General features: G+C 34.8%; 1 long non-coding RNA gene and 2 pseudogenes across 2 annotated transcripts in view; all 3 read left to right on the forward strand.

The window, feature by feature from the left end:
* LOC149561620 (uncharacterized) overlaps positions 1-25,999 on the forward strand; it is a 35,103-nt gene that overhangs the window by 6,561 nt on the left and 2,543 nt on the right. Inside the window, exons 3-5 of one of the 2 annotated variants that reach the window (XR_016363452.1) lie at positions 12,581-12,679; positions 12,933-13,069; positions 22,604-22,880. This is a non-coding gene — a long non-coding RNA (uncharacterized LOC149561620). Of the gene's footprint in view, positions 1-12,580; positions 12,680-12,932; positions 13,070-22,603; positions 22,881-25,999 lie in introns of those variants that run through there. The other variant, XR_016363453.1, reaches the window with a different exon arrangement.
* Positions 5,808-6,665, forward strand: LOC149561621 (aspartic proteinase nepenthesin-2-like; annotated as a pseudogene).
* LOC149561622 (acidic endochitinase-like) lies at positions 21,018-22,160 on the forward strand (annotated as a pseudogene).

Raw genomic sequence — 25,999 nt, forward strand, 5'->3', positions numbered from 1 at the left:
TGGTGGGAGCTCCAATTCATAAGCTACCTCTCCTACCTTCTTGATGATTTTATAAGGCCCATAGAACCTTGGCTTGAGTTTCTCTGCCCCACTCCTCTTCAAGGTGCTTTGCTTATATGGCTGCAACCTAACAAATACCAAATCTCCCACCTCAAAAGATCTTTCAATCCTTTTCCTGTCAGCATATATCTTTTGTTGGTTCTATGCATGTTGTAGATTATCCTTGAGGGACCTTATTATGTCTTGGCTTTGCTTGATGAAATCACTTGCTACGGGTACTCTGCTATCGGAAAGTATTAGATCAACAAAGGAAAGGGAATCATAACCATAAAGAGCACAAAAAGGAGGCATACCAATAGACATGTGATGAGATGTATTGTAACAATACTCCCCTAGGTGTAACCATTTCACCCAAGCATGTTGTTGATTGGAAACATAGTTCCTCAAATATCCCTCTATCCATTTATTAACTATCTCTGTTTGTCCATCTGTTTGAGGGTGATAGCTAGTACTGGGAGTGAGTTCAGTTCCTGCCAAATGAAAGAGCTCCTTCCAAAAAGAGCTGAGGAATCTACTGTCCCGGTCACTAACAATGTTTCTAGGCAAACCATGTAATCTAAAAATTTCTTTGAAGAACAATTCGGCCACTTGTGATGCCTTGAAATCAGATGTGATAGGAAAGAAATGTGCATACTTAGTTAGTCTATCTACCACCACATATATGCAATCCTTACCTTGAACCTTGGGCAACCCAGTGATGAAATCCATGGAAATACTTTCCCATTTTTGTTCGAGAATAGGAAGTGGCTGCAACAACCCTGCAGGAAAATTTTGCTCACTCTTGCTTTGTTGGCATACCATACATTCCTTAATGTGTTTAAGGACATCCTCCTTCATACCCTTCCATGAAAACCGCTCTCAAATTTGCCTGTATGTCTTGAAGTATCCCTGATGACCAGCCAAAGGTGTATCATGAAAGGCCCTCAATATCCTCTCCTTAGTTTTTGACCCTGGCACTAACAAGATCCTGTTCTTGTAATAAATCAATTCATCAACAACCTTGTACCTATTATCATCCACTAACTTATCCAAAATCTTGGTGGCAAATGAATCTTTAGCATACTCTAAAATTATGGAGACTTTCCAATCAGCAGAGATAGATGATAAGGAACACAAAGTGGGATTTCTTGAGAGAGCATCAGCAACCACATTATTCTTTCCTTTCATGTATTCAATATCAAAATCATAAGCTTGCAATTTGCTTACCCATTTTTGTTGACGATCATTCAAATCCCTTTGGTTCAAGAAGAACCTGAGGCTATTATGGTCTGTCTTTACAATGAATCTCCCACATACCAAATATTGTCTAAACTTATGAAGTGCATGCATGATTGCCAACATTTTCTTATCATAGATGGAGTAACCTTTCTCTGATTGATTTAATTTTCTACTCTCAAATGCTATTGGATGTTCCCTTTGAGTTAGGACAGCCCCTATACCTTCTCCAGAAGCATCACATTCAACAACGAAAGGTAAAGAGAAATCTGGAATTGCAAGCACAGGGCATGAAATCATTACCTCCTTAAGCTTATCAAATGTTTTTTGTGCCTCTTCTGTCCAAATAAAAGCTCCTTTCTTTGTCAAATCAGTCAAGGGGGCAACAAGCTGAGAAAATCCCTTGGCAAATCTCCTATAGTAGCTACACAACTCAAAGAAACCTCTCAACTGTGTAAGATTAGTGGGTGGAGGCCAATCCAAAATTGCCTGAATTTTTTGTTGATCAACCCGTACTCCTTTAGCACTTATAATATGTCCCAAATATAGGATCTCTATCAAACCAAACTCACATTTAGATATCTTAGCATAGAAGGATTGCTGCTCCAAGATTCCCAAAACAGTGTCTATGTGCTTTAGATGCTCTTCCCATGTTTTACTGTATATCAAGATGTCATCGAAAAATACCAAAACAAATTTTTGAAGATGCTGACTGAATACCTTATTCATACAAGATTGGAATGTTGCAGGTGCATTAGTGAGTCCGAATGGCATAACAAGAAATTCAAAATGCCCATAGTGACATCTCAAAGCAGTCTTTTCCACATCTTCACTCCTCATTCAGATTTGATGGTAGCCTGATCTTAAGTCAATTTTTGAGAAGTATACAGCACCATGTAACTCATCAATGAGTTCATCTATGCATGGTATGGGATACCTACTTTTTATGGTCTTCTTGTTTAGAGCCCTGTAGTCTATACACATTCTCATTGTACCATCCTTTTTCTTGACAAGTACCACAGATGATGCAAATGGACTAGAGCTAGGCCTTATGAATCCCATGTCCAGGAGTTCTTTAATAGTTTTTTCAATTTCTTCCTTATAACCTCTTGGATGGCGGTATGGGGTTGTTATAACTGGTTTGGCACCCTGTTCTAACTCTATAACATGCTCAAAACCTCTATTTGGTGGTAATCTTGGAGGCAAATCATTGAAAACTATACTATGTTTATCAAGAATATTTTGAATTTCAAAATGGAAATTACCTTGATTCTTTGGAGAGCTTGTTGGTTGGATTATGACTCCTGCTGCCCATGTTACTTGTCCTCTTTGAAAAGTCCTCTCCATCCTCTTTGCAGAGACCGCCTTAGGTGCTCCATTCGATAACCCTCTCAATATGACTTCTTTCCCATTGGAATGAAATTTAAACTCCATAGTTTGATGGTTCATGTAATAGCCTCCGATAGAGTGCAACCATTGAACACTCAATACAAGATCTGTCTCCCCAATACCAACCACATAGAATTCATCACATAACTCATAATCTCCTAAGGTCATCTTGAGTTGTTTCACCACCCGTGTGCAAGGCATAGTGAATCCATCAGCTACAGTAACATTGAATCCCTCAAAATCTTCTGCTTTAAGCCCTCTTTTCATGACAAATCCCTCATCAATAAAATTGTGAGTTGCCCCACTATCAAGAAGAACTGTCAACCTTTGCCCTGCTAGTACCCCTCGAATTCAGAAGGGATGGTATCTTGGGACTCCTGATAATGCTGCTAAAGTGCCATCCTTGCTGATTTCTTTTCCTTTCTCTTCTTCTACCTCCTCCTTAGTATCATGAAATTCCTCATGCTCATTTGAATCAGATTCTGAAGCAACTTCAATATAGTGCACTTGACCTTTTCCCAAACATTTGTGTCCTGGAACCCATGGTTCTCTACAAGTAAAACAAAGCTTTTTCCTTCGTAATTCACTCCTAGTCTCTTCATCTACCTTCTTTTTTGCCACATTTGTCACATCTTTTGGTGGTAGTGTTGGGAAAGTCTTTTTCTGAAAATTTCCCTTATGTTGCCAAAGATTTGGGGGCTTTTGATTAGTGATTGATTTCATAGGCACGCAAGTTTCAAGTTGCAAGCTTCTTTTAATAGCTTCCTGTAAGGTTGAGGGTGAGAAAGCCTTAACCAAACCCTTAACAGAATCTTCTAAACCATCAAGAAAAAGATAAACGATCCTTTTTTCATTCATATCAGGTACCATAACAGCCACTTTTTGAAATTCTTCTATATACTCATTAACTGATTTGATTTGCTTCAACTTTGACAATTCTTTAAAGTACTCTTCATCATCCTTGAGGTCAAATCTATCTATTACTCTTTGACTGAAATCTTCAAATGTAGTTACCTGATCATGACCTTGAGTAGTCATTCCATGATAACACCAATCATAGGCTGCATCTTCCAAGTGTAGACTTGCAAATTGAACAGCATCACTCTCTTTCATGGGGTTAAGTGTGAAGAAAGTTTGTAATTTTTGTAGCCATGCTCTAGCTGAAATTTTATTTGTTCCATCAAAAGTAGGTGTTGTAAACTTGCTTATTTTATTTTTGAACTCTCTTCCACTTGTGTCATGCTCCCTCCTGTTCTCTTTCTTGGGCATCAAAGTATTCATTATATCCACATATTCTCTAAAAGGAACTGAACTACGAAAGTCATCATCTAAGCCATTATAAGTAGCTCTTAATGTAATCAAGTTACCTGTAACCTCTTCCACTGGATTAATGGTTGGATTTGGTACTGGTGGCTCATTTGCAGGCAAGAAAATAGTTTTGGTTGATTTAAATGGTGTGGATCTCCCATTTCTTGGCTCCTCTGAAGTGCTCCCTTTCTCATTAATAGATGCAATTCCTTGTAATTTTTCTGTCAATATTCGCAAAGCCTCTCTAGTTTCCGCCAAACCATCCATTGTTTGCTTCTGAGTATTTTGGATGTCTTGGAAGAATTTCTTTGCCATCTCATCTGGATCAGCCATACTTTTTTCTTCCTTGGATTTTGTACTTTTGCTTTCAACTGGGGGTTTGATCAAAATTTCTTTATTCTTTTCTCGCTGCAAATATCTTTTTTCTCTTTCACTTAGTTGCATGTGATCATAAATTTTGACATGCAACTAATTAGAAGCAACATGCAACCATAAAACATGACATGCAAGATCTGGGTAGTTGTCAAAACTGACATGCAAGATTTGGGTAATTATTAAAACTGACATGCAACTTCTACAAACCCTCAGGCTGGCAAGATCACGGCTCTAATACCACTGTAATGTCTCTTTACTGATTTTACATGGTATTTCCAGCCCCAAATCAGATCTTTAAAATCAAACAACCAATATTACAAAGATCAACCAATTTCCCAATAAAACCCAAATCGGGTATGTCCAAATTAGTGCAAAAAAAACTTCACAACTTCACAAATTACTAATAAATTTGAGAATGGACATTTTTACAGAAATTTTAGAAGCATAACAGCCTACAAAATGAAATTTCCAAATTTGTATAGCCTTTACACAACAGCTCACAAATGTAGGACAAAACTATGCTCAATCGGGCTCCCGAAATTAACAAACAACGCCCGGAAACACCACAAAAACACTCATAAACTATCTCAAAAGTTTAATCACGACCCAATACATATATTCACCTCTATTTTAACATCTTAAGGTCTGAAATACAGCAGCAACCCAAACTGACATGAAACACTCAACTGAAAACACCAAACTCAAACCAAAAACAACCCCGAAAACTCACAAATCGGCACTATTCAGCACAAAGGCAAACTCTGTATGAGCATGCACATGGGATGGCTTCAAACTCCCATCCTTAGCCTTCCTGGAAACCTGCAAACTCCCGTTCTTGGGTCTCCTTCTCGACAGGTTTTGCAGCCTCTGAAGAACAACAAGAAAATTAGCAAAAATCAAGTTCTAGAATGAGTCCAAAATGCCTCCAAACCCCTTTTAAAGAGGGCATAACCCTAACTCACGTCCAAGAAGGGTTAATAAAATATAATTTAATAATAATTTTTATTTATTAGTCCATTGGTTTCCAAAGATTAGCCCCTTTTTTCTGACTTCACCTTTTTGGAGCCTGCCTGCCTTAGCAAAGTTTATTTTTTTTAATTATTTGAATAGGGGACATGACACAACTCCGCTTAGAAATATATGTATCATTTTTCTGTGATTTTTGAATGTTAAATTTGTTCAAGTTAGACAAAAAAGAATAGAAATGTTAAAAGGATTATTCTGTGAAGTTTCTTTCAATTGGTTAAAGAAATTTCCAAATTAATAGTTTATACATATAATTCAGATTGAGATTGTAAGACAATATTTTAAGTATCACCTAATATTGTTCAAACAGATTGTGAATCATCAGTTCACAATAAGAGACTCAATTTTATATTATCCAGGAAAATTATGAGTCTTCCATTGAGAATAAAAGTTAATACACAGATTTATCATACAATCCTATGTTCAAGTTCTCTATGAAAGATGCTCTTCCATCATCCATATGCTGAAAATCCCAATGTGAATATCTATACACTTATGGTGACTATTCTTCCAGTTAGGGCATCCCTTCATATGAGTCATTCACCCTTTCTTCTTAAAACATTCTCAATATTGCATTTGTATATGGTCTACATAACAAAGAAAGTGGGTTTGCTCAAGGAGGTGGCCTTATAGATTTTTCGAGGGACCCTTATCATGCACTTCACAGATTGGAAGCTCCATGGGAAATATATTTTCTTATTGTCTAGTGTCAATGAATGAACCTCCTTCCAAATAAAGCCCTTTGATCTTATGGTCAAGTGTGGGGCTTAATATCTAGTCTATAGGCACTATTCCTCTTCTCAAAAGTAGTTCACAAAAAACCTTCTATTATCCTTCCTTGGAAGTAGTAAGCATAGGGTCAAAGCTATTGGATATCCCTTCCGATACCATTACTTTTCAGGCTGACTGGGTATGGTGGAATTATCATAGACTCTGGAACAACCATCATTTATTTGGAGCAAAGTATTTATGATGTTTTGAAGAAAGGATTGGAGTCCATAGTTAAGCTTGCATGGGATGATGGGTCTTCTATTGGATTGGACCTATGTTATACATCTGCAACTACCACTACAAAATTTTCGAGTGTTACTTTTCATTTGAAAGGAGCTGATTATGTTTTACCAAAGGAGAATTACTTGATTCATGATACTAGTGTTGTTGTCTACCTTGCAATGTTGCTCGGCACTGGCCTCCCTATGTTTGGGAAAGTTCAATAACAAAACTTCCATATCCTTTATGAGCTTTGTAAAAACACCTTGTCCTTTTCTCCCTCCATTTTTGATAGCCACTAAATAATTTAGCATGGATTTGTGTAATGTCATGTTCTAGAGATTCCTTAAATATGGATTGAATTTCTAAGTTATGTGTCTAAAAGGAAACTTCACTCACTCTATAACTTGCACAAAAATCTCTAATAGATTGTGAATGTTTGCATTGAATAGGATACATATACATCTTGTTACAGTCCTTTTCATGAATTAGACCCTAGAAGAATTTATTGATACGTATGTCTTATATTACTAAATATTGATCATATATCCATTTAATGTAGGTAGAATAACCATAGGTATGTCCAATGTATATTGGTGTATGAATATAGATGTACTTGTTATCTTACATCAACTCTCTATATTTTACTTATGTTTATAGCTAGGTTGAGATTGCAATTCATTACTCACATTCATAACTTCTAGTCACCACTGATGATATTTACATTACTCTGTGATTATCCTGTACATATCTCTAATTGCTAACTGTACTTGTAACTTGCCACCGATTAGAACTTCGCTCATACACAATGTCTATCGGTAGCTTCTTAATCACTACTTATTTTCAATTAGTCCATGTTCAAATAATAATAGATGACTTCAATATTGACCCCAAATTTTGGGTACTAATTTGTGTTGTGGTTGCTGATGTGTGTATCCCTTTATGACTACCTTTGAGGTTAGTGTTGAGTGAGTTTCTTTCCTTTCATATGTCCTTGATATGAATAATTTACCTTGTAATTGTCTTTTATATGATATCATTTCCATTAATAGTCATGTGGGATATTTTGTTTGGAGCCGTAGGATTCTACTAATATACTATTAGGCGTGGGTTACACATACATGTGTTGTCACTCATACTATAGTCCGCAAAATTATCTTTCCCAATCGAATGCAAATTTCTAATCCCAATATCAACTAGTATTATTAATTTACCCTCTCTATTCATGTTTTCATTGTTTTGGGCGCTGGCTATCCTGTTCTTTTCCTCCATTCTATTATAGATATCTATGATGAAGATTTTCCACTAGAATTCAATCACATTAAGTGTAGACTCCTTGACGATTTAGCTCAGTTATATTCAACATACCTATATTCGGATTTATTATATGTATCCTGGCCTAGAATTTGTGTTCTATACTAGAAGATGTTTATATGTTCTCAAGGAAAGATATTCTATAGTCACTATGGCCCAGCCTTCTATCTTGGGTCTGTTTGTTCACTAGATAAGAAGATGTTGCATTGGATTGCTTGTTAGATATGAGTTAGATTATAAGGTGATGTGTTGGATTGATTCTTGGTTCCTGATATAGACCACATTGTAGACCATTGTTGTTTTTTCCCCTTAACCAATATATTTCTTTAACATAAATGAATTCCTCATATGTTTACCACTATGATCTTTCACAATAGTGGTAGACATATAAATTTGGCTGCCTGACAAGTTTGTATATTATCAATTTTATTTTGATTTTCTTCCTCTACCAAATGTGCATTTCCCATTCGATGTTTTTTCTCTGCTAGAATAGGAAGGGGATAATTATTTGAATTTCATCCACTTGTTTAGATCTTCAAAACTAAAATACATAAATTAATCTATGATCCCCGAACTCTACACTGAATCTCATTTCTCTATCTTTGTATGTTTGAATTCACTTCTCCCATGTTAATTCTCCCTCTTGTGTAGTCAAGTAATGGTTTTCATCATAATTGTCCTGTCCTGTAGTTTTATGATTTTTCTGCTCTCATTTGTCAGTAAAGTAATAAACCAGTCTTTGAGCTAGAAGAGAATGCGAAAAACTTCAGAATCTTCTGATTCCCTTCAAAATAGATTATTACCTTGGGAATGAAGAGGAATCCTTTCGCTGAAAACAAATTAACCTTCAAACATATTATTAACAAAGGAATTCGAAAACAAATTATTAACAGAGGAATTGATTAGTAACAGAGCAATAGATAATGAATTAAATAAATTGATACCACAAAACGAACAACAAACTTGTAGAAAATAAATAAACATAAGACTAAACGCAGGAATTTGTAAACTTTGAAAACATTAAAAACCCAACCATAACTCCATTTAAAGAAAAATGGACAAAAAATATAGGTAGGAGGGTGACTAATGTGATAAGAGAGCATATAGGAGTATATATTTATTAGAAAATAAGAGCTCTACTTCTATAGATTTAAGAAAATACATCAAAGTTATGACTGATTTGAAGGTTGGTCCAACTAGAAGGCTCAATTCCAAAATTTAGCTTTCTATGGACCTCATTATAGAGCTCAAGAGTCCCTTGATTAGGCCCCAATTGGTGATCACTCTAGAGAAGGCTCTTGAAGAGTTGAGTGAGGAGGAAATGAACTTTATAAGGAATTCAAAGGGGAATTATAGTCATGGTGAGAAGATGAAATCAAAATTTCATGATGAGGATGACCCAATTGAGAGTTTTGAGCCAAAATATCCTCCTGGTGGAGCTGATGTAGTTGTCTTATATACTACCACACTAAGAGGAATTAGGAAGACTTTTGATGACTACAACAATGTGAGAGATACCCTAGTGAGCTATGAGATTTGTGTGAGTGGGAAGGATGTTTTATGCATCTGGACTTAACGAATGAGCTCAAGAAACTCATGGGAAAACATGTGATAGTGCCCAGATTGTTCATCAGGGGCAGGTATATTAGGGGTGCAGATGAGATTCTAAAGATTCATGAAGAAAGGCAACTAGGTCATCTTCTTCAGGGAATTCTGACACATGTTCCAAGTCCAATCTGTGATGACTATGAAGGAGTGAGATTTGTGTTGTGCTTGGAATGCAATGGAAGCTACAAGCTTGTTAATGAGGAAAATAGAGTGGTTAGGTGCCCTAAATGCAATGAAAATGGCTTTTATTTGGTGCCCAATTTGTTGTTAATGATATTCCAATTATGTAGAATAGGGTGCTTTTCATTTTCATGGAGGCCTTCTTCATGCTATAGTATTTTTAATCTCACTTCAATTTTGTGTCAGGATTGTCCATAATGCAAAGCTTCCATGAGAGTGATAATATTCTTTGGTATTTTGGATCACAATGTACATGTTTTTATCCAACTTCTATTGCAGAAACAATTATTAGGTGTAAAAAACAATGTCAATGCCATTCTACAAAAATTGATTTTGGTCCTACTAGCCCGAGGCCAAAGTTAAACCTAATACCATAACTTTTATAGAAAAAGAATTAATATATTTCAAAGTGTAGTTGAATTATAGGGTGAAATTGCCCAAATAACAGATCAAGGAAAGGTTTACACGACTTCTAATAAAAAACTTTTCAATGGGTGGCTTATCTATATTCATTGGCAAGTGTGGCTTAGACAGGCTTACCCCACTCCAGGAGGGCATGGCACACGAGGGGGGAACCTCTATGATAATTAGAAAGAGAGGTAACCAGAAAGGTAGAGATAGATTTGACCATGCTTTAATATAGATGATATTAAAATTTGGAAAAAAAAATATAAGTGACCTACCTGGTACTACCCTATGTATTGTGCAGATATGAATTGTTCTAGAATGATTGAATAATTTAAAATAGGTCATTGAAGTAGACGATAGCTAGGGCATAATAGATCAAAATTGATATTAAAGGTGGAGATAGACCTGACCATGCCCTAATATATACAATATTCAAATTCAGAAAAAAAAAAAGAAGAAGAGATCTATAGGGTCAATCTTATATCAGAACCCATTCTAATTAGGCATAACCAAAATGAGTCCCTTAATTATGAATAGGTCAATGAAGATCCATTATTGAGTAGATCAAATTCAGAAGTTACTCCGTTCACCAAAGTAGGGGTTTTTAGAAGGATGACATTTTGGTGGTTGAATTCTCTTTTGTCCAAAGGCAGAAAAAAACCACTTGAAGAAAATGATTTGCCTTAAGTTTGTGAGGAAGATCAAACAAATAAATGTTGTATGAAATTCACTGTAGAACTAGTTAGGTCACAAGGGAAAAGCCCATTTGCTAATTCATTTGTTTTCTGGGCTCTAGCTCATTGTGATTGGAAAAATCTGGGAAGGACTAGGGTCTATGCATTTCTCAAAGTAACAACTATGTCTTGTCGACCTCTCACTTTAAATGCACTTATTGGTTTTTCTGAAGGCAAAAAATCATTCAAATTTGAAGGGCACACATTAGTGGGAGTTATCTTTGTAGCCAAGCCCCTAGAGTCTGTATCTCAAAGGCAATGGTATTTTGGCACTACAAGGATTAGTCTCCAAATGCGCTTCTCATTAATGAAAACAATATATGAGAAACAATTGAAACTTTCCAATGAAGCTAAATAGGTCCATAGAGCAAGAAAGACCATGAACTATATGTCTGTAGATGCTTATCGTATAGGTAAATTCCTCTTCTAGTTTCATCTGACTTGGACAACAACTCTCTAGCTTGTACTTGATCTAGGTATCCTTTCATATGTAATTGGATGGGCTACAGTAGCAGCCATAGCAGTTATTTCTCAAGATGGCCTAAAACCATTCACAGATTCATTTTAAAGTTAAAATACAAAGACTTGATTACTCTTCTTAGTAGAATATCTAATCTCAAGGATTCCAGTGATTTTGAACCATGGATATAGAAGTTCAATTTTCAAATCATTAATAATAAAGAACATATCTCTAGTGAGATCTTATTAGTACTGCACTTTGTGAGAAACTATTCAATATAGGGACTTTTTCCCTTCACCATTGCCCTCCTTCCAAGGGCATTTCCACACACTTTTCCATAGAGCTGCTTCCCCATCATAGCCCATGTGCTCAACAGAAATTTGCTTCTTAGACCACAGAGCTACTTGTTATGTAGTCGATCGTAGGGCACAAAGTTGTTTGTATGGGAGGGTTAGTCACTCCAATGCCCTAGATAAAGGGCAGGCCTTGTGATTCCCAATAGTTTGGGATGCATTCTCCTCAAACTCCTACAAAAGAACATGATTCTTACCAATCTCCTTCCCATACTCTCTCTTACCCCTTCATGTGTTGTTCTTTGTTCTTGCGGGGCTTTAGTTTACATAAGAAACTCATCTTACATAGCAACGTGGGGTACCCAGTATATTGTGTAGCTCTTCAACTATTCCAAGAGCGCCTTCACTCCTGATTTTTCTTTTTCCTTTTCTCTATAAAATCTAAGAGGTAAAACCCACCTCTTGAAATATTTTATTCTAGAGTGCTCATGTTTTGATTTTCAATATTAGTTCTAATTTCATTACGGTGCAGCTGAGCTTCCAATCAAATAAAAAGTCAGCCTTGATATCTAATTACTAGGTTTTATTGCTCAAAACATTTTCTATAGACTGAAGAGTGATGATTGATTGTTAGTCTCATACAAAGTTGCATGGGAGGCCTTAATTTGAAGATGGTTCCTTATGGAGTCTTAATTTGTATTCTGGCGATGTTTGTAACCAATGGAGGATGTGCATGAGTGGTTCCAAGATTGTGGCCTATATGTTCACCCAACAAGGTAAGAAGGGCCTTAATCAAGATGCCATTAGTTCAGGGCACCCTCAAATTTTTGTGTTTGTCTCAAATATGTTTTTATATTTTTTTCCCTGTCCAACCTAAGATGAATCCCTATTGAAGAAATTTCTATTATTTTGTGCCTTCTATAGTTTGAGATGCATGTCTCCTATTTTTTCAGATTTTTATTTTTTTTAGGTTTTCTAATATCATAAATGATAGTTGTAGAATTTAGCATCACCAATTGAGAAAATATTTCTACTATGTTTTGTCTCTTGATTGCTTAAACTGTGTGTCATGCCTCAATATAATTGATGGGCTAAACTCACCAAATTTGTTAATCTTATTTTTAAATAAGGAACTCTGGCAAGGTTAAATTGATCTTCTCAACTTAGGTCATTAAATCTTATTGTAATTGATTACTCTATATCTATTTTCCTTGTGTCAGTGTTTTAACTGTAATTCCTACAAGCCTTCCTTCCTTCCCAGTTTGTAGCTATAGAGATGGGTGTGGTGGATTTTCACAAGCCACTGATCAAACCACAAGGTATGCAATCTCCAATACAGAGGACTTACATCAATTTATTTTAATGGTTATCTAATTATTTGTAGCTTTAAATGTTTGGTAAGAAATAAGCATTAAAAACTCGTTATTTTCATTCTGCTCCACCAATTATTTGTTGTATTTTCTATCATGATCACCCAGATCTTGAAAATGTGCTTCTTTATCCCCTGTTTCATACTTTGCCGATGGATTCCATAGTGCATGGTTCATTTTGATCTTGGTTGTCATTTTGCAGACATGGGAACTCTCTTCATGACACAATTGTAAAAATTACAGTGGCATCTAGATTACCCAAAGACAAGTGTGTATGGCTTGGATGAGGATCAATTAAGCATCCATATGGGTCATATTACCATCATCTACCACTACTAGGTAGGCTGGTTACTGATTTAATATGACTTTTTTCAGCATTGAAGGTAGTACAATTATGCTCAGTAGATGAGAGGCTCAAAACTCAAGTTGATTTCCCCTATACAAGGACTAAATTTGGAGTAGGAATAGGATATTGTAGCCAAAAAAATAGGGCAATGTCTAAATAGTAAATTAAAATGCATCTCTTACCAAGGGGACACTTGATTTTTTTTATGATGTTTGATAATAGTGAAGATCATACACTACAACAATATCTATTATGATAAATAGAACCCAAAAAGAATATTGAGACCTTCAGTCACGAGTAGATCCACCAAAACTAGTTCTAGTTAGGGCAAGAGATTGAGACAAGAAAAATCAAAATTTATTCTCAATTGAAGGGGTTCTACAACCTCTTTCCTTCGATTCAGAACTCCTATTGAGCTTAATCTAAAACATCTTTCAATACAAAAATTCATTCATATGCATGAATACACAAAATTGAATGTGAATGACCAAAGATGCATTTTGTAGAGAACTCAAAAGTCATTGATTTCAAAAATATTGTTGTTACAAGATGCCCACGACATCCAGGTTTGACATATGCAATAGATAATAACCATAATACTAAGAATCCATGTCACATTTAATCCAAAGAATGAACCAATAAGATGGAAAATAGATTCAATAAAAATACCAAGTACGAAAAATATGACAGGCATGAGAATAATGAGCTGGGCATTTCAACAACAATGCCAAGAGGTGATACAGGTTCTAGTGCCTAAGAAGAGATTTATATTTGCACTACATATGCACCCAAAAAAAATATTGAAGATATTGATTTGAAGTGCAACTATGGAGAGAGTTGAGTAGTCAAAATAATGAATTTAATCCCCTAATGCATATAACCATGCATTAGACCATGAATACAATAGGCATTAGTAGAGAATTGACCTTCGTAAAGAGCTCCCAAGTAGATAACTTATAAAAGAAGAAATTATATATTGGTTCTATTAGATAGTTTGAAGTTTTTTCATTGTTTTTTTTTTTTCATATTGTGAATAATAGCCCACATAAAGTCATTATCAGAGAGAAGACACAATCTGTGTTAGAGCCAAGATGTGATAGCCACAATCCAAAAGATTCTATAAATTTTTGAAAAGAAAAAGTGTTGGAGTGTAGGTTACAGAAACCTTGGAAATGTAAAAGAAGTTAAAGAGTTGGAAGGGATACCAACTGAAATAGTTTTAGTTTGTCCACAACAAATTTTTTGTAGATTTTAAGGAGCATAAATGCTTCCATTTGTAAAAGCTTGGCTCTCTCCTCTTTATATCATCTTTAATCATGACCTTAAAATTTGTTTTTGTTGAATAAACTTAGTGCAAAAGGAATATGGATAAATTATCATTTACTTGCATTAATTCAAAATATAATTTTTTTGGAACGCATTTTGGGAGAAGTCAGTGAAAAGTCAAAAAATCATTTGTTTCAGGGACTACAAGGGGAAATAGCGTAGTTTCTAACTAGTTTTGATAGTTTATAGTTTCCATTTGATGATGGCCATTTTTGGTTTCTAAAAACTAGTCAAAAGGGGTAACGATAAACCATAGAAGGCCTTGTAATAGGATTGGGTAGTTGGGATTGATTTTGGGTACTTAAGGATAAAGAAACCTATTGTGGAAGTTTGTAGTCCTGTTGGGTTATTGGGCTAATTGTGGAGTCCTGTTGATTAGAGAGTTGATTGGTCAAAAGCTCTGCAGCAATATGTCCTTATCCCATCTTGGGAATTTCCTCCTACATTGCAAGACATTACTCCACCCTTGACAAAACAAATCTCTCTTAATGACATTAGTAAGTATTTGGGAAAAAGGAGGTAGCTATAAGTATACCAGTTTAAAATAAGATATAAAATTATAATCATATATACATGAAGAAATATATTATAATATATATGTATCTAATAGATCATTATCTATATATATCTACACATGTATATATATATATATTCTAAAATATTGTTATAATCATTAACACATAGGAGTTAGATCATTATAACAATCTTAATATGAAGTATTGTATATCATTATAAAACTAAGATAATTATTTATATTACTTACAAGATTCACTGTTATCAGTGATTATAAATGATCACTGGTTGGATGCTCTCTTGCTGTGATATCTAATACATTGCCATATATATATATATATATATATATATATATATATATATATATATATATATATATATATATATATATATATATATATATATATATATATATATATTTATATATATATATATTCAATGAATGACACTTGATTTTTGCTTCCTCGTTCCTTGTGATTTTCCATACATACTTTCATTTCTTCAAAAGTTGCAAGTCTTCCACCACTGTTTCCAAGTACATTTCTCGCATTATTCTCTGTTGGTCTCTTTTTTTATCCTCTTGTTTCTATTGCTTTCACAATGAGAAATGAGTCTATTACAAGGGTGTTCTTTGCATTATATCTTTATTTCCATGGTTACTCTTTATAGTTATTGATGAATGTTACTTGGAGGGTTCGTGTCACATAAACACATATGTGTTTGTGTATGCTTAGTTCCCACGCCTTAATGTTTCGTTGCATTACTTATTACATTTATAATTTTTCAATGCACTAGCTCCCATTGTTCTTGTAGGTATGTATGGAGTCTTCATGTTTATTTATATTGTCTCTTCTAGATACTTATGAATGTTGCCTTGTTTCATAATGGATAAATTCATCACCTATTGAAAAGAAAAGCATCTGTGCTCTTAGCTTCATAGTCTTTTAGGTTTTGGATCTTGATTATGATTTCTAGCATACTATTAGTCATATTAACACAGGGACATGTCCACTCTCTTTTTGCCCCATGTCCTAGAGACTTGGATGCACCAAGGACTTGGGGACTTCGTTCCATCATCCACAACGATGCCACCAAATTCTACAACCTCTAGCAAGGATGGGGGATGTCTCAGTGTTGACTATTTTCTTATTTGACTATTTATAGAAAAGCATCTGTGCTCTTAGCTTCATAGTCTTTTAGGTTTTGGATCTTGATTATGATTTCTAGCATACTATTAGTTATATTAACACAGGGACATGTCCACTCTCTTTTTGCCCCATGTCCTAGAGACTTGGATGCACCAAGGACTTGGGGACTTCGTTCCATCATCCACAATGATGCCACCAAATTCTACAACCTCTAGCAAGGATGGGGGATGTCTCAGTGTTGACTATTTTCTTATTTGACTATTTATGTTCGATGTTCAATGTTCCAATTCCAATGCAATGTTCAAATATTTACGCTTTTACATCTTTATATCTTATATTGCAATACATCTTTCATAACTAGTATTATAATTATCATATGTATATGATACACAACCCCCTCCCAGTCCCCTGCCATTGTTCCCCTGACATCTCCCAACCATCCACAAATTAAGACCCCTCTGTCCCCTGGTCCTAGAAACTTGTCCCCCCATTATGTCATCCCCCCGTTCCCTAGGGTGACATGTAACTATGCTATTAGCTCTACACTCTATTTGGTAGAGTATCATTTGGATAAATATGAATTTATATGTATATCTTATTCTCATTCAACTACAATAATCTTCGGCTAGTTTTCCATCCAATGCCGGTATGATGGTTGGAGCCATAGTAAGTGGGGAAGTTTCTAAATTTCATTAGATAGAAAGAGGTAAGTATGTTTGACATCTTATGTCCTATTTGTCATACATTTGTTGTGATACATTATTGACCAATGCTCGTCAATTCTTGAAGTAATTTCATATTGTAAATTAGAGTTTCTTTACAAAGCTTGGGTCTAGTTGTTTTATAAAGGCACTAATAGTAGTAGCCATCCCAAATATTGTAGGATGACTCATGATTTCTTTTGAAAATGTAAGTTATATCCATAAAAATTTGTATAAAAATTAATTGGCCATTTTCAAAATTAATAATTGTAAATATATTGACAATATATGTTTATGAAGGCTGAGTTTGAAATGATTTTGGAAGCATTTAGCTTCTAAACAACAACTACAAGCATAACTTTCATTTAGTTGTGTTCCCTTTTTTCCATTATGCAGGATACTACGTTGTTGTATGTGGGTAGATTATTGATACGCTTTGGTGTGGGAGTGATATCATTCATAGTAATATTATCAACTTGTCAATGTGCCTATTTTTATCAAAGGTTTTTCAACATGGACAATTTCTCTAAATTGTCATGAATCTGATTCTCTCCTTACACTATGGTAAATTCAGGTGCCTATATATATTGATGAAACAACTTCAAAGCAACTGTGGGATTCTCTTGGTGCTATAAATTAGGCACGATTCTTTCACGACTTGATTTTCCCTTAAAATTATTATCTCAACATGGTTTTCAAAGGAGGAGACCATGAGATAATCAAGAAAGCTTTAGAAAGTCTATACAAGAGGAGTTCCCCATTTCTTCTTGAAATTTACTTTACATGATAGGATCAGGTTTTTCTTAATTATTTTATGATTAGAATAATGCTTGTTAAAAAAATTATAGTTTTCTTACCAATCAGTTTTAGAAAGACCATTAGTTATCATTTCTAGCCAAGCTAGAAAATGAGCTATTTAGGAATGTTGATGCATTTGTATGCTATAGTATTGATGAAAAAAAAAATTTGTTCCACGCCACTTTTAGGGAGGCAAAAATGGTAGTTAACTGTTATGACAACTTATCCTATGCATTTTTAGTCATCGTGTATTTTTAAGGTTCTATTTCATCAACACTGATATGGACAATGAATGATTCCATGCTTTAAAATAGCAAAACTTGTTTCCACCTTACTATGTACGAGATATTTTTATTGGGTTGACTATGTACTCAAACTTAAGAATTTAAATAATGCTAGATCCAACGGAATTTTTACCTTTTTCATTCCCATCAAATTAAATTGGAGTCAAAAATTTCTTCTCCTCCAATTGCTCCCATTTCCTTAAATGAGGTATTTGGATTCTGGAATTTCATCTAATCCCACTGGTGTTGAAACTTTAAAATATGTATGAGAGAGAGCTCCTCTAATGTACTTGAATCATTTATTGTCTGTTCCTCAACAAGCTCCATCATGTAGGGAGAGTACTCCAAAATCACTCTTATGCTTTTGATGATCCTCTTCCCAAATTCAAAATGGGGAAGTAGCCAGTTTATCACCTGCCACAAATTTATTAGGAGATGAAACATACTTCCATATTCTCCATTGTGTTTCTCCACATCACAAACTACATTGTTCTCAGGAAAAATCCTTTGCATTATCTTTTGAGAAGATGCTGCCATAGTCAACAAATCATGTCATATGAACTAATGTATTTCATAAAATCTTTGTAATGAAAGTTCTGCCAATGTTGTTTTGTATTTTGTAAGCACTAGCTCTTTTGTGTGGGATCCAATATGGCTGAGAAAGATCCCATATTAAATCCAAAACTCCTAATGTCTTAGGTTGTTTTGGTTCAGTATCTACTGCTTGCTTGGGCTACCAATTGTGCATGGTGACAATGTCCAAGCTTGATGAAGTAGGCCCATGTTTTGACCCCTGTCCAACATTTTGTCTAAAATTAGAAATTTTTGGTGAAATAAATTTTAGAATTTTTGCATTAGCCTCCATTATGGTGGGAGCAATGAATGCCAAAACCAACGTTCTTACATCCTAGACGTGACGGTTTATCTGCTAAATAAAATCCATTACATTGTGTTGAGTCATAGAGCCGATATCTCATGCTCTGGCCTAGAGGTGTGTGGTCATGCCATGATATTTGGAATGATGACTCTATAGGTTGGGAGGAGGTAGCAGACACATTACGTGGAGAGTAGGGGTAACTGGGACAATGTCTTCCTTTAACTAGCTTTCTATCTACATTAGTTACCAAATTGTTTATGCTAGTGACTAAGTTGTCCATACCAATGTCGTCATTCTAAAATGTAGAAATTAGTGTTGAGTTAACCCAAAATGAGGACTTTTTTCAATGCCAAGGCCACAATTAGTATGGAAACAATGTGAAATAACTTGGTCTATGTGATCCAGACATGCATTTTATTCATAAAATGATTTATTTCCAAACAACCTTGAACAATAATATGGTGGAGTTATTATAATTGGAGTAGCCTACACCGTATGGGAGATCTTAGGATTGAATAATTTCTCCCCCAAAATGCTTTGGTTTGGCCCCTCAAATGTCTGAGCTTTGCAATCCTCTTCTAAACTCTTTTCCCTCTCTTCATGAAGAGAACAATTTGTTGGAAGCCCAAACATCGCAACCCTATGCCAAAAAGAAAGTATTCTCTCAATGTTGGAATCTCAATCCTATCGCTTTCTTGCTTTTTCTTTGTCCACATCTTTATCTTTTTGCTCAAAGAAGACTATCATTAATGCATTCCACTGTGCTTCAACTGCTTCTTGATTATTTTGCACAAATTTGAAATTTCACACTCTTCTATTTAGACGTATTCCTTTTCAGAGCTTTAACTCACCATAACCAATACCAGTTTAAAATTCTAGGAACAATACCATTTCAATCACCAACTAGTTAGTGTTACAATATACAATCCCTTATTTTTCCCTAATAAATTACAACAGATACATTAGTTGTAAACAAAATTGTTGATTCTCTTTAGGTGTAGCCTGATTTCCTTTCCTCTATCAACATGCACAATTGCAAATTGTTTGATAAGATCACAATCTATGCATCTCCAAATTTATGATTGCAATTTTATTTATACATATATCTCAAGTTCTTCAATTGACTTTTGTTATGCTCTCACATCTGGTTCAATTTTCTTCTCTCAGTTTTAATCTTTAGTTCTCATCTTCATTATGATATTGGTCTTTGTCCCTATCATCACATTACAATGCAAGTTTTGAAAACTATAAAATTATAAAATTACATACACTTACATAAATATTAAAAATACACATATGTAGTTGGTCTCAGGATCATGCATCATCTTTCTTAATATACTTTAGTAGGTATAACTTAATACAGTTTTTGTAGTGATCATATTATACAATTATTTTACCTAAATATTTATCAACATATTTGGACCTAACTAATGAAATTTTTTATGGATACTAAAAACAATATTATGTTGTACGTTGCTTATCCTACCTGAATCTTTTTCAGCATTACACTCAAATATATACTCCATCATAAACCATCTCTCAAAGTGCTCTACCAATGTTGTATATTTACAGACTCCGCTATCTAGCTTATAGCTTAGAATACACTTTATTGGATAATAATAATCTTCACTTATAGTTCCACAAGGACATCAAATTATGAATTCATATCATCCATTAACCTCAGTTTGGGTGCATGCATATTGTAAATGGGCATGTTGGTTCCCAAAACTGTGATTGGAACTTCTGTAACTTCAATATTTTATCCCTAGCACATATATATTTTCTTCAAGCCTATCATGGACTTGGGTAAGAAACCTCAATTTGTCTTATCCCTTCTTGTAACTCATATTTGCAAAACCTTAGAATTTTAGTTTTCCTTATTTTAAAAAGTGCTAGCTCAATGAAAGAGCACTTGCATTACAAGCAGGAGGATGGTAGTTCGAATCCACTGTGCTTTAACATGAATAAATAAATTATATTCTAGTTTATATGTAATAATATTTTTTAATTTATTATTGTATACCATCTCTTTAATCATCTTTAAAAACATAGTAAGTGAGATTTAAGACATAATTGTTTCTATACAGAAGATTAAAATTGTCTCTAGGAGACAATTTTAATGATAGTTTAAGACACTCACTTAAGGACAATACTTAAGACAATACACAACTTTATTTTTGCGTCAAGCTAAAACAATTCATTTAAAAATTGTCTCGAAGATTGTCTTAAAACCCCCCTTTATGTTGTAGTGATATAGGGGTTGAAGCAGTACTGCTCTATTCACTTCAAGTTATACAATGGAGATGCATAGGATTAATTTGAAAGCTGCGGCACTTGCCCTCATTCTGGCCAGCTGTATCGCGTAGAAGGCCTCAGCAGCAGGAAGCATAGCGATATACTGGGGCCAAAATGGCAACGAAGCCTCTCTCACCCAAACTTGCGCCACCGGTAATTTCAGATACGTCATTCTTGCATTTCTCCCCGTGTTCGGAAACGGCCGCACGCCGCAGCTGAATCTCGCCGGCCACTGTGACCCTTCGTCTGGCGGCTGCAAAAAGTTGAGCGCCGAAATAAAATCATGCCAGAAGAGAAATACGAAGTTGTTTCTTTCGTTCGGAGGCGGCGCTGGAAGCTATCCAATCGCCTCCGCGCAAGATGCACAGAACGTCGCAAACTATCTGTGGAACAATTATCTCGGCGGGAGCTATGCGTCTCGGCCTCTAGGCGACGCCGTTTTAGACGGCATCGACTTCGACATAGAGGCGACGACAGAGCACTGGGACGACCTGGCGAGAGCGGTGTCGGCGCTTTCTTCTCGCGGCGGGAAGAAGGTGTTTCTCATCGCTGCTCCGCAGTGCCCTTACCCTGACGCCTCTCTGGGAAAGGCCCTGCATACGGGGCTGTTTGATTACGTTTGGATTCAATTCTACAACAACCCACCTTGCCAATACGCCAACGGAGACGCTTCCAATCTGGTAAGTTCGTGGAACAAGTGGACAACTTCTACACCCAACACCAGCAATTTCTTTGTGGGGCTTCCTGCTTCTTCTGCTGCTGCAGGCAGTGGCTTCATTCCAGCCGCTGCGCTCAAGTCGAATGTGCTGCCTCAGGTTAAGAAGTCGTCCAAATACGCGGGAGTCATGCTCCGGTCGAAGTACGAGGACGGGCAGACTCGGTACAGCTCATCTATCAAAGATTCTGTCTGACATGATAGATGAGGTTTGCCTGCACTCGTATAGTATAGATCGATAATAAACAACTTGATTAGCCAGAGTTGGTATTGTAATGATAGATAACCATAAACAACTCGAGGCCAGTGAGCTCGGGTTTAAACAAGAGGCGCTTGTACCAGAGTTCCTGCCTTTGTGATTTTATGGTGGCTGAAGTAGCCTATTTAATTTAATAGTTGTAACAGATGACTAATAGGAAGAAAACTATAGTATTATAGTAACAAGCTAACTTTAAATAGAAAATTAAAATGAAAGAACATGAAGAACATAAACAAAGATATTTATTGACTATATTCAATTACAATGATATATTTAATTACAAGGTGACAGTTTTTCAGATGCAAGATACTTATTGACATATATACAGTAAGCCTTTCTTTTAAAATGATACATTTAATTACAAGCTGAATATTGAGAATTGCAGATAGCACAGAGCTATGAACATAAAAACTGTTAACTTGAAGCAACCATATGCAGCATTCTTTGTTGGACAGTTTCTATGTATGCTGAACTTATCAGTATTGCATGCCCGGCTTCAGCTTGTGGAAAATATTTTTTTTTCAGCTAAATTACATTAAGTTCGTATGCACAACCGATGAATGAATATTATTCTTTATCTTAATAGTTGAGATGCTGTTTTTTGCAAATAGTAAAAATGCCGATGCCTATGTTAGCCGGAAAAAGTGTTGGTGTTCATGAATGGTACGTGTACTGCTGTTGTGTTCCTGAGGTGCTGCAATCATTAATAAATGGACTCCAAGATGCACATGATAATCAAGACTCTTTAATTTCAAAGTGACAGATTTGCATAGTTCTCTACAGTGCTTTTTAGCCAATTAATCAAGAAAGCATATGCATCTTCAGCTGCAATCACAAAAACCAAAAGCAGAATTCAGTAAACAGTTATTTTTCTCTTATAAGCATTTTCTGATGGATAGTTTGTATGTATGTTGAACTTCTCCATGATTTATACAAACATTTGTTCATGCTCCAGCTTGTGGAAATTTCAGCTAAATAACATTACATGATAATCAAGACTTTTTAATTTCAGAGTGACAGATTTGCATAGTTCTCTACAGCACTTTTCAGCCAATTAATCAAGAAAACATATGCATCTTCAACTACAATGACAAAAACCAAAAGCGTAGTAACATAAATTTTGTAAGAAACATAAACAATAATAGTTTTAGGAAAAAGCGTAACATAGAGGTAAATTGTAAGCTTCTTATCTGGTAGGCCTTAGGTTTGAGTGTTGAAATATACCTGTTCTATTATCTCTTTGAGTATGTGGATTTGATGAAGTGTTAGTATAAGAAAAGCCGACTGTTACTAGTGATTTCAAGAACAATCTGTTGGCCTATGCAAAAAAAGCAGCCCAGTAAACATGATTGGAAACATGGTCTTGCTTCTTTGTTACTTATTGAAAGCATGAAGACATTAACACCTAAAAAAGTATAACTATTTCTAAAGTTTGAAAGAAATGTGCTAAACAAAGATTAAAAAAAAATTACCATTCAAGTGTACAGTGCAAATGAAACTCCACTAGTGGCATTGGGATATGAGGTCTCTTATTCATGTTGTAGAAGACTAATAAATGGAGTGTAGGAGGCAAAATATGTGCAAGATGCATTGTGTTTATTTAATAGTTTAAGAGGCAGGTAAAATATTGCTTGGTTGCATCAAATACATAAATATGACTGAAGTAGGAAATCAAGCTAAAATAATTAACATTGCTGCAATTAAAATCATTAGTACTGGAGATTAAACATAGAATCTAGCTCAACCAAAACATGTCATATTGAAATTAATATTTATATTATGCATGGTATAATTTTTACATATAACGTAAGAGGTATGTATGAACAACATTTAGTATGTGCTATTTTGCTTGAATGTTGCTAGTGACTGTTCAAAATAGAAAAGATAACATATATGTTTTATAGCAAAGTTGATACGATTGTTGTTTGAAACCAAAACTTTGTAATAGCTGCAATATGAGAAAAGTATTTGATGTAGTTGGAGCACTGTACAATTATGTAATTGTATCAGTCGAGTTAGTACTACATAAGAAAAATAATTTAATATGAAATCAAAAGAAACGAAAAGCATTGTTAATGTGTATACCTTACTAAAGACATTGTGTGGCCTAATGTTCAATTGTAATAGCATCAGTTATCTGATTGCTTTGATTCAGATAGAACTTTCCTCTTAGCTAGAAGTCCCAGAACATAAATATAGTGGTTGGTTTGTCAGCAACATATGTTTCATATGTCATGTTTTGTAAGGAAGGCCAGATTTGCTGAGCAATATTCTTCTCTGCAAAGTAGTAGATAGTTTGATTATTATTGTTAGTAATGATTGCTTTAACGTCCAGGGAATATATGTAGTTGACTTCATGTTTACATTTGGCACAATATGTTTTGTTGTCATTTAGTGCGCTGTAGCTATCAAATCTGTAATCGCATTTAGGACAGAATGCATGAAATGAATTTGAATATGCATTTGCAAGTGCCAACAGCTGAACAACCTGCAAAAAGGTTCAAAAATATTAGCAAAACTTTGAATCTTATTATAGGAAATGATAAGTATAAAGTAATCAAAATGGTTACCTCAAATGTGGTGTGTAAGAGTGCATGGAGTCCTTCCAATTTTCTTTTGTCATTTAGGCTGCAAATATATGTTGATGGAGTTGTACGAAGAGTATGCTTCTAATCTTTCTTTTTTGCAATGTTTTTAAAAAGGAAGATTGGAATTTCACCTTTTCATAATTGTTCTTCCATTTGATAGAAGAGTTGAGAGAAAGATGGATGCATGTAGAGCTGTGTTGAAAATTTAATAATGAGTATTTTGTAAAAATGAATCAAAATTGTAAAAAAAATGAAGAAGCTTACTGGTGCTTTATCCATATCTGTATGGCCATCTTTGATATTAATGATATGTTGTGTTTCTTTTGTGTTTGCTGCGACAGCAAGGGCACCTATTGTTCCATAAGCATATTCTTTTGGACTAGACGTAAGTTGTTTTATGGTTGTGCCTGGGATGAAGTTGTATTCATTTTGAAGTGGTGGAATACTATCAATTTCACTAGAATCCTTTAAAAGTAAGATGTAATCAGAATCTCCGCAGTTGAAATCTGATTTTGGTGCAACCTTAAATTCTTTTATTACTATTGCAGTTCCTGGTATTATCTTATGCTCAAAATTGTGTAGTAGTTGGCTACCAACAGTTAGTGTGATTTTCATTTCACCCTTATAATCTGTCAAATCAGCTCGTAAGACTTCACGCATTCCTATGCCTTTGAAAAAGATAACTTTGTAGGTCACAAGTATAGTGCCTTCAAAAGTGTTGCCAACTTTTCTAGTATTTAAATCTTCAATTGTTACTGGTCTTTCAGAAGTTAGTTTTGGCCTATTAGAAAACAAGAAAGATGATGTTATGTTGCATGATTTGGAGAAATGTGAAAGATGCAAAGAGGACTATAGAAGATGTAAACAACAATGCAAGTTGATATCTTTTTGGTTTTTTTTGCTTGTTTGTATCTGCTTCAATTGCTGGGTTTGTTGTGTCCATTATGATTGGTCTATTATAAAGAAAATGACATAATGGTAATGTTGGTCATTTTGTACATAATGTAGTATACTGAAGCAATTGACGCTATTACCTTTTTATTTTATTGTTTCATTTATATCTGTTTGATCTGGTACTTTGGTTTTGTTGATCATCGCTAGTGGAAATAGAATATAATTGAATGTATTTACAATGAGAAGATTAAGCCATGTTGGAAGAATGTGACTGTTGGTTTTTGTAATATCATGTTATAGAGTGAATGTTTATGAAAGTTGAAAGGTGATCTGTCCAATATGCTTCTGTTTTATAGGTGGAACATATACTTCTAATTGAATTAGTTCATATGTGGTCAATTAGTGGTCTATGTGCAATTTGTGTTTTGTTGAGAACAAATTATGTTTTGTATTGTTTCATATGTTGTATGAGCTTTCTTGTGGTTTTATTGTCCTTACACATGTCTACATTGAAATCTCCTACAA

Source organism: Cupressus sempervirens, chromosome 4 (assembly GCF_028749045.1).
Source record: "Cupressus sempervirens isolate cs-2001-9-10 chromosome 4, ASM2874904v1, whole genome shotgun sequence".
Classification (NCBI taxonomy): Eukaryota; Viridiplantae; Streptophyta; class Pinopsida; order Cupressales; family Cupressaceae; genus Cupressus; species Cupressus sempervirens.